A 14,093-nucleotide genomic window follows, 5' to 3' on the forward strand; every position below is an offset into this window, starting at 1 on the left:
CCAACATTGTGCATGACAGTCCCACATACATACTCCAAAGAAATCTCAGTGTCACCATGACCCAAGTAGAACCCTCAATCCCTTGAACTCTCCTTTACCCACAACCCGCTCCTCATTTCAGGAAGTAGCAACACCATCTACCCAATTGTTCAAAGCAAAAACCCAGAAGTCCTCCTGGTCCCCTCTCTTCTCATAAGTCCTACATCCAAATGAAGTGTTGCCACATCCTCTAAACAATATCCCTAAACTGTCCTGTTTCCTCATTTCCACTGTTATCCACATCCTCAGACCAGTGAAATATCATCCCTTGATTGGCCCACATAAAGCTCACCTAAATGGTCTCCCCTCTTCCACTTTTATCTCCCTAAAACCCTATCTACATATCATTCAAAGATATGTATATATATTTCAAAATATGTATATAAAACATGTTGTTGTCCCTAGTTTAAAACTCTTCAATACTCACCCAACACATTTAGAAAATAAGCGTAACACCTTATCTCAATCCATGAGAACCTATTAACTGACCTTGATCTTACACTCCAACTTGATCTCATAATACTGTACTCCTAGCTCACCACTCCTCAGCCACCCTTCATTACTTTCTGAACCCTACAAGTTCATCTTGTTCCCTGCTAAAGGCATTTTAACTAATTCCTCTTTTCTATCCATGGATGGATACTTCTTATCATTCACATCTTAGCTTTTAAAAAAATCACTAATTCAGAGAAGATTTTCCAGACAAACCAAACTAGTTATCCAGTCATTCTACATTACGTGACTCTGTTTCATCTTATTTTCTTACTCTCCAATCTCAAATAGTAGAACGTGAGCTTCATGAGAGTAGACGATTTACCTGTCTAGCTAGTTTGTACGTTGGTGGCTGGGAGAGTGTCTCACCAATATAAAGTGCTGTGTAATAGATTGCTGAATAAAAGAACAAATGAATGGAGACAAACACAGTGGTAGTAAAATGGATTTCCATCAACTAGATTGTAGACACTTGAGAGAGATAAAATTTGGAGGATGCCTACTGTCCTCTAGGTTAGCTTGGGATTCAGAATAGCTGTTTGCAGCTCAGTTTCATGCCAAGATGGTACTGAGCTTTTGACAGAGTGGCCATTCTATTCTTAGTCAAAATCTACCTGCATACATTGACCAAATAATCCCTCACTACGTCTGGGTGAGAACTGGATTTATTCAGATATATAAGACACTCAACAGAAGTTTGTTGAATAACTGTTTATTCTATTTTCCATGTACTGTTTGTTTGAAAAGTATAAATATACTTGAGACATAACCCCTTTTCTCAGATCTCATAATTTAATGAAAGTGGTAAAACAATAAATAGAAAGTGAAATTATATTATGGAGCCCAGAGGCTGACCACAGAAGATTTCTTTTGTTTAAGTGAATGCCTCATCTCATTCTCGAAGCAACACAGAGCTAAGTGAGAACCAAGAAAAATGGAATCAGGGTTAGTGTCAACCAAAGAAGAGAGGTAAGTTACCAAAGCCTGTGGAGGAAAAATCTCAATAGAGAGAGGTAGACAGAGGGCATACACAGCATAGCATAACGGTAAAGAGCAGATGCTCTAAGATCAGGCAGCACTGGATTTGCATTCCCGGTTTACCCTATACGCATATATGTATATACGTGAGCCTCTTTGGGGAAGTTACTTATTTTCTCCTTCTACAGATGAGAACAATGAAGGCTTTGAAAACATTGCTCATTCCCTCAGAGGAGTGTTGTGAGGTTGGAATGAGACAATAATAAGTGTAAAGCATGTAATGCCACATTCCCTAGCACTTGAGTGGCCAGTAAGCGTTTGCAACACTCAACTGAAAGGCACAGAGTGACAAGAAATGAGTTGAATGTTGATTAGCACAGAATCAATCATTCTTGCTAGCTTTGGACTAAGATACTTGTAACACAAAAATAAACCCCTACTCTAAGAGTTCTCAGTCGTTTTCTTCCTAAACACTGCTGGAGGAGATGCCACTGTCCATTTGATACTCAATATAGCAGTTTAAATATTGCCTTATTGGCTGTGTCACCTTTTCCAAATTATTTAAGCTTTCACTCCTTCTCCTTTTAAAACAGGAATAATGCTGGTGTCTGATTTATTAAGTTGTTCTGAAGACTTAATGAATCACATGTATGTAAAGCACGTATAGTTTAAAAGATATTGATATCTGGGCTTCCCTGGTGGCACAGTGGTTGAGAGTCCGCCTGCCGATGCAGAGGACGTGGGTTCGTGCCCCGGTTCGGGAAGATCCCACATGCCGAGGAGCGGCTGGGCCCGTGAGCCATGGCCGCTGAGCCTGCGCGTCCGGAGCCTGTGCTCCGCAACGGGAGAGGCCACAACAGTGAGAGGCCTGCGTACCGCAAAAAAAATAAAAAATAAAAGATATTGATATCTACATATTCACAATCGACAGAAGCAATGTTCCAGGTATGGTTCTGATTTCCTCATTTCCTAGACAAGGCTTCTCCAACTTAAGGAGTCTGTCAATAATATATAAACAGAAATAAAATGTTTATATATATATATATACATATATATATACACACACACACATATACACACACATAATTAAAGTCCTACCAATGTTAAAAGAAAGACAAAAGAAAACATGGTCCAAAACCTAAGAAAATAGGTTCAAAGAAAAGCAAGCTTATCAGATTTATTGCAGTGGAGGACTAGATACTGTGATCCATTAGGAAGAAAATTTGGCTTTTGAGTTTCACAATCTGGGTCTGAACTGAGGTTTTATTCCTATGAGCTATGTGATATTAGCACATGCTTAAGCTCTCTGAGCCTCCTTTAAATGTTTTTTAAAGAAGACATGAAAATACCCACCGTTCAAGATGGTTGTGAAGATTAACTACAATAGTACATGAGAAATGTGCTCTATCTTTTTTAACACAATTTGCATCTAGATGGTCACGAAGTCTGCTTCTCCATCAGAATTACTCTCACTGCCCAGAGAGGGGTGGTAGGTGGCACGATGTTCACACCTCCATCAGTCCTGCCAAAAAGTCAATTTCATTTTGAACCTAGATGCATGATAAAAAACAGGGATTCAAGTTTATCCTTGCGGATATATCACCACTCTTATCCCTAAAGCTTACCTAAACTCATAAGTGATGTGAATCTCTGGGAGCATCCTTACTCAAAGGTCAGCTGTGAAGGCTAAGTTTATTTAAGAGTTAAGAGCAGAAACTTGAAGAGGAATAATACTTTCTGTAGGAATTCCAAACTCAGGGAGTCATCGGCAAAGGCTGAGAGATTAGCTTCAAGGAAAATAGCTATTCCAAGACACTGAGGAGAAATTAGAAACAACCAGCTGGTGTGAATCAAGAGAAATATGTTGCTAAAAGGTGGTGGAGCCAGCTGCTCACAGAGAACTAGACTTTCTAACAGCTTTCTCAGGCATGGTGATTTTATGTGTGTGTGTGGGGGGGGGGTTCATTATTTCCTCCTATTTTTTTTTTATATCCTTTGGAAAACTGTAGAATGAATGACTCTAAAATGTGAAAAGAAACATGGCTGAATCAAAGGATGTTTTGTGATTTCCCTTCATTTTAATATAAATCACAGGCAGAATGGATTTTAACATCTTCAAAATCAGAATACCTGTTAAAGGACTCTCAAAAAATTTGAGTCCATGGCCCTACTTAAAAGATTCTACCACCCACTGTGAACCCCTAAGATCCCACATGTACGAACACACACACACACATGCCCAAAGGGAAGCTGAATCATCCTCGTGCACTAAGACCTGCTCCAATGTTGTGGAGATTACAAGGCTAGTAGTACTTTTGCTTCTTAAGATTTATCCAAAAATTGAACAACCGCAAAAAAGTCTGAACAAGACTGGGAACTCTTTTCTCTTTTTCTTTTTTTTTTTTTTAACATCTTTATCGGAGTATAATTGCTTTACAATGGTGTTTTAGTTTCTGTTCTTTAACAAAGTGAATCAGCTATACGTATACATATATCCCCATATCCCCTCCCTGTTGCGTCTCCCTCTCACCCTCCTTATCCCACCCAGCTAGGTGGACACAAAGAACCTAGCTAATCTCCCAGTGCTCTACAGCTGCTTCCCACTAGTTATTTATTTTACATTTGATAGTGTATGCATGTCCATGACACTCTCTCCCTTCGTCCCAGCTTACCCTTCCCCCTCCCTGGGTCCTCAAGTCCATTTTCTAGGTCTGCGTCCCTATTCCTGTCCTGCCCCTAGGTTCTTCAGAACCTTTGTTTTTTTTTAGATTCCATATATATGTGTTAGCATACAGTATTTTTCTCTTTCTGAAATACTTCATTCTGTATAACAATCTCTAGGTCCATCCACCTCACTACAAATAACTCGGTTTCGTTTCTTTTTATGGCTGAGTAATATTGCATTGTATATATATGCCACATCTTCATTATCCATTCATCTATCGATGTACACTTAGGTTGCTTCCATGTCCTGGCTAATGTAAATAGAGCTCCAGTGAACATTGTGGAACATGACTCTTTTTGAATTATGGTTTTCTCAGGGTATATGCCCACTAGTGAGATTGCTAGATCATATGGTAGTTCTATTTCTAGTTTTTAAGGAACCTCCATACAGTTCTCCATAGTGGCTGTATCAATTTACATATCCACCAACAGTGCAGGAGGGTTCCCTATTCTCCACACCCTCTCCAGCATTTACTGTTTGTAGATTTTTTGATGATGGCCATTCTGACTGGTGTGAGGTGATACCTCATTGTACTTTTGATTTGCATTTCTCTAATGATTAGTGATATTGAGCATCCTTTCATGTGTTTGCTAGCAATCTGTGTATCTTCTTTGGAGAAATGCTATTTAGGTCTTCTCCCCATTTTTAGATTGGGTTGTTTGTTATTTTGATATTGAGCTGCATGAGCTGATTGTGTATTTTGGAGATTAATCTTTTGTCAGTTACTTCATTTGCAAATGTTTTCTCCCATTCTGAGGGTTGTCTTTATATCTCATTTATGGTTTCCTTTGCTGTGCAAAAGCTTTTAAGTTTCATTAGGTCCCATTTGTTTATTTGTTTTTATTTCCATTTCTCTAGGAGGTGGGTGAAAAAGGATCTTGCTGTGATTTATGTCATAGAGTGTTCTGCCTATGTTTTCCTCTAAGAGTTTTATAGTGTCTGGCCTTACACTTAGGTCTTTAATCCATTTTGAGTTTATTTTTGTGTGGTGTTAGGGAGCGCTCTAATTTCATTCTTTTACATGTAAACTGTCCAGCTTTCCCAGCACCACTTACTGAAGAGCCTGTCTTTTCTCCATTTTCTCCATTGTATATTCTTGCCTCCTTTATCAAAGATAAGGTGACCATATGTGTGTGGGTTTGTCTTTGGGCTTTCTATCCTGTTCCATTGATCTATAGTTCTGTTTTTATGCCAGTACCATACTGTCTTGATTACTATATCTTTGTAGTATAGTCTGAAGTCTGGGAGCCTGACTCCTCCAGCTCCATTTTTCTTTCTCACCGTTGCTTTGGCTATTCGGAGTCTTTTCTATTTCCATACAAATTGTGAAAGTTTTTGATCTACTTCTGTGAAAAATGCCAGTGGTAGTTTGATAGGGATTGCATTGAATCTGTAGATTGCTTTGGGTACTATAGTCGTTTTCATAATGTTGATTCTTCCAATCAAAGAACATTGTATCTCTCTCCATCTCTTTGTATCAACTTTAATTTCCTTCATCAGTGTCTTACAGTTTTCTGCATACAGGTCTTTTTTCTCCTTAATTAGGTTTATTCCTATGTATTTTATCTTTTTGTTGCAATGGTAAGTGGGAGTGTTTCCTTAATTTCTCTTTCAGATTTTTCATCATTAGAGTATAGAAATACAAGAGATTTCTGTGCATTTATTTTGTATCCTGCTACTTTACCAAATTCATTGATTGGCTTTCATAGTTTTCTGGTAGCATCTTTAGGATTCTCTATGTATAGTATCCTGTCATCTGCACACAGTGACAGTTTTACTTCTTCTTTTCTGATCTGGATTCCTTTTATTTCTTTTTCTTCTCTGATTCCTGGGGCTAAAACTTCCAAAACTATGTTGAAAGAGGGTGGTGAGAGTGGGCAACCTTGTCTTGTTCCTGATCTTAGTGGAAATGGTTTCAGTTTTCCACCATTGAGAAATATGTTGCCTGTGAGTTTGTCATATATGGCCTTTATTACATTGAGATAAGTTCCCTCTATGCCTACTTTATGGAGGGTTTTTATCATAAATGGGTGTTGAATTTTGCTGAAAGCTTCTCCTGCACCTATTGAGATGATCATATGGTTTTTCTCCTTCAATGTGTTAATATGGTGTATCACATTGATTGATTTGTGTATTTTGAAGAATCCTTGCATTCATTTTCATTTCTAATTCTGTTGATTTGAGTCTTCTCCCTTTATTCTCGATGAGTCTGGCTAACGGTTTATCTATTTTGTTTATCTTCTCAAAGAACCAGATTTTAGTTTTATTGATCTTTGCTGTTGTTTCATATCTTTTTCATTTATTTCTGATATGATGTTTATGATTTCTTTCCTTCTGCTAACTTTGGGGGGTTTTTGTTCTTTCTCTAATTGCTTTAGGTGTAAGGTATTGTTGTTTATTTGAGATGGTTCTTGTTTCTTGAGGTAGAATTGTATTGCTGTAAATTTCCCTCTTAGAACTGCTTTTGCTGCATCACATAGGTTTTGCGTCATCGTGTTTCCATTGCCATTTGCTTCTAGGTATTTTTTGATTTCCTCTTTTATTTCTTCAGTGATCTCTTGGTTATTTAGTAGCATATTACTTAGCCTCCATGTGTCTGGTTTTTTTTAACAGATTTTTTCCTGTAATTGATATCTAGTCTCATAGCACTGTGGTTAGAAAAGATACTTGATTCAATTTCAATTTTCTTAAATTTACCAAGGCTTGATTTTTGACCCATGATAAGATCTACCCTAGAGAATGTTCCATGAGCACTTGAGAAGAAAGTGTATTCTGTTGGTTTTGGATTGAATGTCATATAACTACCAACTAAGTCCATCTTGTTTAATGTATCATTTAAAGCTTTTGTTTCCTTATTTATTTTCATTTTGGATGATCCGTCCATTGGTGAAAGTGGGGTGTTTAAGTCCCCTACTTATTATTGTGTTACTGTCAATTTCCCCTTTTATGGCTTTTAGCATTTGCCTTCTGTATTGAGGTGCTCCTATGTTGGGTGCATAAATATTTACAATTGTTATATCTTCTTTTTGGATTGATCCCTTGATCATTATGTAGTGTCCTCCTTTGTCTCTTGTATTAGTCTTTATTTTAAAGTCTACTCTGTCTGATATGAGAATTGCTACTCCAGCTTTCTTTTGAATTCCATTTGCATGGAATACCTTTTTCCATCCCCTCACTTTCAGTCTGTATGTGTCCCTAGGTCTGAAGTGGGTCTCTTGTAGACAGCATACATGTGTCTTGTTTTTGTATCCATTAGGCCAGTCTATGTCTTTTGGTTGGAGCACTTAATCCATTTACATTTAAGGTAGTTCTTGATATGTATGTTACTATTACCATTTTCTTAATTGTTTGGGGTTTGTTATTGTAGGTCTTTTCCTTCTCTTGTGTTTCCTGCCTGGAGAAGTTCCTTTAGCATTTGTTGTAAAGCTGGTCGGTGGTGCTGAATTGTATTAGCCTTTGCTTGTCTGTAAAGGTTTTAATTTCTCCATTAAATCTGAAATGACATCCTTGCTGGGTAGAGTAATCTTGGTTGTAGGTTTTTCCTTTTCATCACTTTCAATATGTCCTGCCACACCCTTCTGGCTTGCAGACTTTCTGCTGAAAGATCAGCTGTTAACCTTAAGGGGGTTCCCTTGTATGTTATTTGCTGCTTTTCCCTTGCTGCTTTTAATAATTTTTCTTTGTCTTTAATTTTTGATAGTTGGATTAACCTATGTCTTGGTGTGTTTCTCCTTGGATTTATCCTGTATGGGACTCTTTGCGCTTACTGGACTTGATTATTTCCTTTCCCATGTTGGGGAATTTTTCAACTATAATCTCTTCAAATATCTTCTCAGACCCTTTCTTTTTCTCTTCTTTTTCTGGGACCCCTATAATTCAAATGTTGGTGCATTTAATGTTGTCCCAGAGGTCTCTGAGACTGTCCTCAACTCTTTTCATTGTTTTTCTTTATTCTGCTCTGCAGTAGTTATTTCCACTATTTAATCTTCCAGTTCACTTATCTGTTGTTCTGCCTCAGTTATTCTGCTATTAATTCCTTCTAGAGAATTTTTTTTTTTTTTTTTTTTTTTTTTTTTTGTGGTATGCGGGCCTCTCATGTTGTGGCCTCTCCAGTTGCGGGGCACAGGCTCTGGACACGCAGGCTCAGCGGCCATGGCTCACGGGCCCAGCCGCTCCGCGGCACGTGGGATCTTCCCGGGCCGGGGCAAGAACCCATTTCCCCCGCATCGGCAGGCGGACTCTCAACCACTGCGCCACCAGGGAAGCCCTAGAGAATTTTTAATTTCATTTATTGCGTTGTTCATCATTGTTTGTTTGCTCTTTAGTTCTTCTAGGTCCTTGTTAAACATTTCCTGTATTTTCTCCATTCTATTTCCAGGATTTGGGATCATTACTATCATTATAGTACTAATGTACATTATAGTACTATAATTTAGATTATAGTACTAAATCATTACTATGATCCACAGCTTTATTACTATAAACATAGTACATAGTACTATCATTACTATGATCCACAGGATTTTGGATTTTGTCTCTTGCTGCAGTGACGCGAGTAAGAGCACCAGGACCGCGGGCTTGGAGCGGAACTTTTTGGATTGTTTTAAGAAAATAGAAGAGAAGCCAGACATGGGGGAAATCACCAGCCTCGATAAGGCCAAGCTGAAGAAGACGGAAACATAGGAGAACACCCGGCCAACCAAAGAGACCATTGAGCAGGCAAGCAAGGGAAGTGAAATTTCCTAAGAACCTGGAGTATTCTCCACCACCGTCATCTTGGAGACCCTAGTCATGATGTGGAGGAAGAGCCACCTGCAAGATGGACATGAGTGACAAGCTGCACTGTGAACCCAGGCACTCCATGCTGATGCCACTGGCCTGTGGGTCTCTGAAGGGACCCTCCAACTGGACTGCCAAATTCTCCGGTTTGCCCTGGGATATTATAGAAAATTATTTGTATGATTAATGAAAATAAAACACACTTCGTGGAAAAAAAACAACTAAATTACATTTAGTACATTATAGTACTAAATATAATTTAGTATTTTTATAGTAATAAATCCTGTGGATCATAGTAATGAGAGGACTATGTACTATGTATTTTCCAAGATTTTGGATCATTACTATCATTACTCTGAATTTTCTTTGAGGTAGACTGCCTACTTCCTCTTCATTTGTTTGGTCTGGTGGGTTTTTAGCTTGCTCCTTCATCTGCTGCATATTTCTCTGTCTTCTCATTTTGCTTAACTTACTGTGTTTGGGGTCTCCTTTTCTCAGGCTGCAGGTTCATAGTTCCCCTTGTTTTGGGTGCCTGCCCCCAGTGTGTGAGGCTGGTCCAGTGGGTTGTGGAGGCTTCCTGGTGGTGGGTACTGGTGCCTGTGTTCTGGTGGATGAGGCTGGATCTTGTCTTTGTGGTGGGCAGGACCACATCTGGTGGTGTGTTTTGGGATGTCTGTGAACTCAGTATGATTTTAGGCAGCCTCTCTGTAATGGGTGGGGTTGTGTTCCTTTCTTGCTAGTTGTTTGGTATGGGGAGACCAGCATTGGAGCTTGCTGGCCGTTGGGTGGAACTGGGTCTTAGTGCTGAGACACAGATCTCTGAAACAGCTCCTGCCAACTGATATTACTTGGGGTCAGGAGGTCTCTGGTGGTCCAATGTCCTGAAATTGGCTCTCCCACCTCAGAGGCTCAGGTCTGACATCAGGCCGGAGCACCAAGACCCTGTCAGCCACACAGCTCAGAAGAAAAGGGAGAAAAAAAGCAAGAAAAAAAATGTTTTTAAATAATAGTAAAAAAAAAGTTTTAATTTTTAAAATGAAAGAATAATAGTTAAAAAAAAAAGAAGAGAGCAACCAAACCAATAAACAAATCCACCAATGATACCAAGCAGTAAAAACTAAGATAAAAATAGAAATAGAAACATATCAGTCGCAGACAGCAAACCCCAAGTCTACAGTTGCTCCCAAAGTCCACTGCCTCAATTTTGGGAGGATTTGTTGTCTATTCAGGTATTCCACAGATGCAGGGTACATCAAGCTGATTGTGGAGATTTAATCCGCTGCTGAGGTTGCTGGGAGAGATTTCCCTTTTTCTTCTTTGTTCGCACAGCTCCTGGGGTTCAGCTTTGGTTTTGGCCCCTCCTCTGCATGTAGGTCACCCTCAGGCAACTATTCCCCACCCAGGCAGGATGGGGTTAAAGCAGCAGCTGATTCGGGGGCTCTTGCTCATTCAGGCCTGGGGGGCGGGGGGGGCGGGGAGGAGTACGGAATGCTGGGCAAGCCTGTGTGACGTTGCACCAGCCTGAGGAGCGCTGTGTGTTCTCCCAAAGAGCTTGTCCCTAGATCACAGGACGCTGGCAGTGGCGGGCTGCACAGGCTCCATGGGTGTGTGTGGATAGTGACCTGTTCTTCCACACAGGATTCTTGGTGTGACAGCCGCAGCTCACAAGTCTCTGGAGCTCATTTAGGCAGTGCTCTGAATCCCCTCTCTTCCTGCACCCTGAAACAATGGTCTCTTGTCCCTTAGGCAGCTCCAGACATTTTCCTGGACTCCCTCCCCGCTAGCTGTGTTGCACTAGCCCCCTTCAGGCTGTGTTCACGCAGCCAACCCCAGTCCTCTCCCTGGGATCTGACTTCCGAAGCCCGAGCCTCAGCTCCCAGCGCCCCGCCCCAGTGGGTGAGCAGACAAGCCTCTCAGGTTTGCCCTCTGCACCCCTGTTGCTGCTCTCTCCTCCGTGGCTCCGAAGCTTCCCCCCTGCACCCGCCCGGGAGCCAGTGAAGGGGCTTCCTACTGTGTGGAAACGTTTCCTCCTTCACAGCTCCCTCCCAGAGGTGCAGGTACCCTCCCTATTCTTTTGTCTCTGTTTTTTTCTTTTGCCTTACCCAGGTTCGTGGCAAGTTTCTTGCCTTTGGGGAAGTCTGAGTTCTGGCAGCGTTCAGTAGGTGTTCTGTAGGAGTTGTTCTACATGCAGATGTATTTCTGATGTATTTGTGGGGAGGAAGGTGATCTCCACGTCTTACTCCTCCACCATCTAGAAGGTCCCGCTCTTTTTTATTTCAAAATGAAAAGTATATCTATAGGAAATTGTGGAAACCATAAGAATTGAAGATCATGTACTGCATGGTGCCTAGCAAAATTCTAAAGAAAGCATTGCTTTTAATACCTTTATTTACAGTGTTTCTGGAGAGAATATTTTGAAAAAAAAAACCATAAATTTTAGAATCATGCATGTTAGGACTTGAGTTCAATTTCCAACAGCTGGTGCCTGCTCAAACTTCTATTTTCTCCTTTGAAGTAGGTAGGTATGAACACACTTATTTAGTAAATTAGGAAGCTGAGGTTTGAAAGGTACACTATTTGGTATACAGTAATTGTGCAGGCCATATAGTTTTCTTCCACATTTTCCCCTTGTACATGTTAACCCTCTTGACCCTGAAAACAAGATGGAATTTAGAAAGAACAAAGATTATTCTGAAGTTCAAATCCACTGAATGACTTGTCCAAGGAGCCACAGGTCATAAATAAATATGTGCAGATTCTAGATCTCCACCTTTGGGCCTCTTAATAAATATTTGCTAAGCTGAACGACAGTGTTTTTCTTCTTCTCTTGACTGGTGGAAAACAATCTTTTTGTAAAAAAATATTTATTTACTTTATTTATTTTTATTTTTGGCTGTGTCGGGTCATAGCTGTGGCACATGGGCTCAGTAGTTGCAGAGCTTAGTTGCCCCACGAGGCACGTGGGATCTTAGATACCGGATGAGGGATCGAACCCATGTCCCCTGCACTGGAAGGCAGATTCTCAACCAGTGGACCATCAGGGAAATCCCAAGAAACAATGTTATGTAAAGAATTCAGAGAGAAGAGAATTGAGGATCTAGTAATTGAGGATCTGGGATCAGACTGTAGGTAACTAAAGTTGATCAAATCTGGTTATCTGGTTCCCAGGTAAGAGGTCAATTCTCCTATTTACTGAGTGGAATATTCCACAGTGATTGAAGCAGTGTCTCTACCAATTTACCAAGTATTCTCTTGCTGATGGGTCTGAAACAGGTCTTTATTTCTTAAACCCAAGAATTTCAAGATTGCTCAAAAACAGTATCATAAACATTATCAAAACAACTCCAAACCATTATTTATTTCCCACACATGAATGTTATTGTAGATCTTATTTCTAAATTGAAGTATATTTCACTTTAGGTTTGGGTATGATTATTATTATAATGATTGTGAGGAAATAAGGCAAATATGACTTTTCTGTAAGGTACCGAGTTTTTTTTTAAATATCTGAACAGTTTGAATAAAAGTTGTATTAAATGTGTCAAGGAAACAGCTGATCATTCCCCCAAAACGTATTTTTGTAACTGTACCATTCAATCTTTCATACTTTTCAGTCATACAGAGTCATACAAACATATCTTGAGTCCCTATTATTTTCCAGAGGAGTTACACACAGAGATGATGAATAAAAACGTGACCCCTTCCTTCAAGAAATTCTCATTCTAAGTTGAATTCTCTCCTCCTGGAATATACGAGTCAATGGAAAACAAAAATGGAATAGAGTTCATGTTTCACGTAGTGTAAATCTGAGATAAAGTATACTACATTTTTTTCTCTAAATGTAGTAACACTCCTTTTCAGACTTAATACATGAATATGCTTTTTTCCCTTCATTCTACATATTTGTTTCAATTCTTTCTTAGAAAAGCTTCATTCATTACTCTAGAGTATTGTAAATTATGTCTAAGATTAAAATAAATGTCAAACAGTGTTAAAACTGTATTTAAATTTCAGCATGGAATTGCTATTGGCCAACTTACAAGGCTGTTGTGGGTCTGTTCTCATGTAATAGATGCCACAAGGAAATGAAAATAATCCAAGGACATGTGCATTTGATGGAGTTCATATTACATTGAGAAAGTCAGGCAAACTATGTGGTTGAAAGCACAGGGACTTCTGATCATGCATAGTTAACCAGCATATCTTCCCTGTCCATACTTCTGTCCTAGTTATCTAGCCATTAGGAATCCAACTTTGGGGACTTCCCAGGTGGTGCAGTGGTTAAGAATTCACCTGCCAATGCAGGGGACATGGGTTCAAGTCCTGGTCCGGGAAGATCCCACGGAGCAGCTAAGTCCGTGTGCCACAACTACTGAGCCTGCACCCCTAGAGCCCGTGCTCTGCAGCAAGAGAAGCCACTGCGATGAGAAGCCCACGCACTGCAAAGAAGCGCAGGCCCTACTCGCTGCAACTAGAGAAAGCCTGCGGGCAGCAACAAAGACCCAATGCAGCCAAAAACAAACAAATAAATAAATAATTTAATAATTTTTAAAAAGAATCCCACTTTGATAATGGCAACACAATGAGAAAAACCACATGTAAATCAATCAGTTGGTAATTACCAACTGAACTTCATTTAATGACACCAAATTGGGACAAGATCTGAGAAGATGTTTAAGTGGTGCTGACACTGTAAAGAATAACATAATAAAGCAGAAAGACATTAAGATATCTATCAAAGAGTTAACTTAAGCCTGACTGTAAGAATTAGCTTCTGAGTATTTCTGATCTCTTGCTTTTCTGATTTGAATCTGATTACATACGTTTAGGTTTAAAAAATTCATGAAATTGGAAGAAACATCCAAAAGGGGCTTAGAACACAGTCAACACTTAACATCTAGCACAGTGTCTCTCCAATAGCAGACAGGCTACTCATTCATTATTCACCAAATATTACCAATATGTAACCAGAATACAACTGGGGCCCCAAGTGGCATAGAACCTGTCCAGCGCTGACTGAAAGCAGCAGCAGTTCAACAATAGATGCTAAATGCATATTTTTAATTCCTCTCAAGAATAT

At 39.7% G+C, this 14,093-nt stretch overlaps 1 protein-coding gene and 1 pseudogene across 2 annotated transcripts in view; one reads left to right on the forward strand and one right to left on the reverse strand.

The window, feature by feature from the left end:
- The window catches only part of CDH8 (cadherin 8), a 374,358-nt gene that overhangs the window by 277,435 nt on the left and 82,830 nt on the right, over window positions 1-14,093 (reverse strand). The gene's annotated exons all lie outside the window — the stretch shown is intronic.
- Window positions 8,852-8,980, forward strand: LOC131744928 (thymosin beta-10-like; annotated as a pseudogene).

This window comes from Kogia breviceps, chromosome 18 (assembly GCF_026419965.1).
Source record: "Kogia breviceps isolate mKogBre1 chromosome 18, mKogBre1 haplotype 1, whole genome shotgun sequence".
Classification (NCBI taxonomy): Eukaryota; Metazoa; Chordata; class Mammalia; order Artiodactyla; family Physeteridae; genus Kogia; species Kogia breviceps.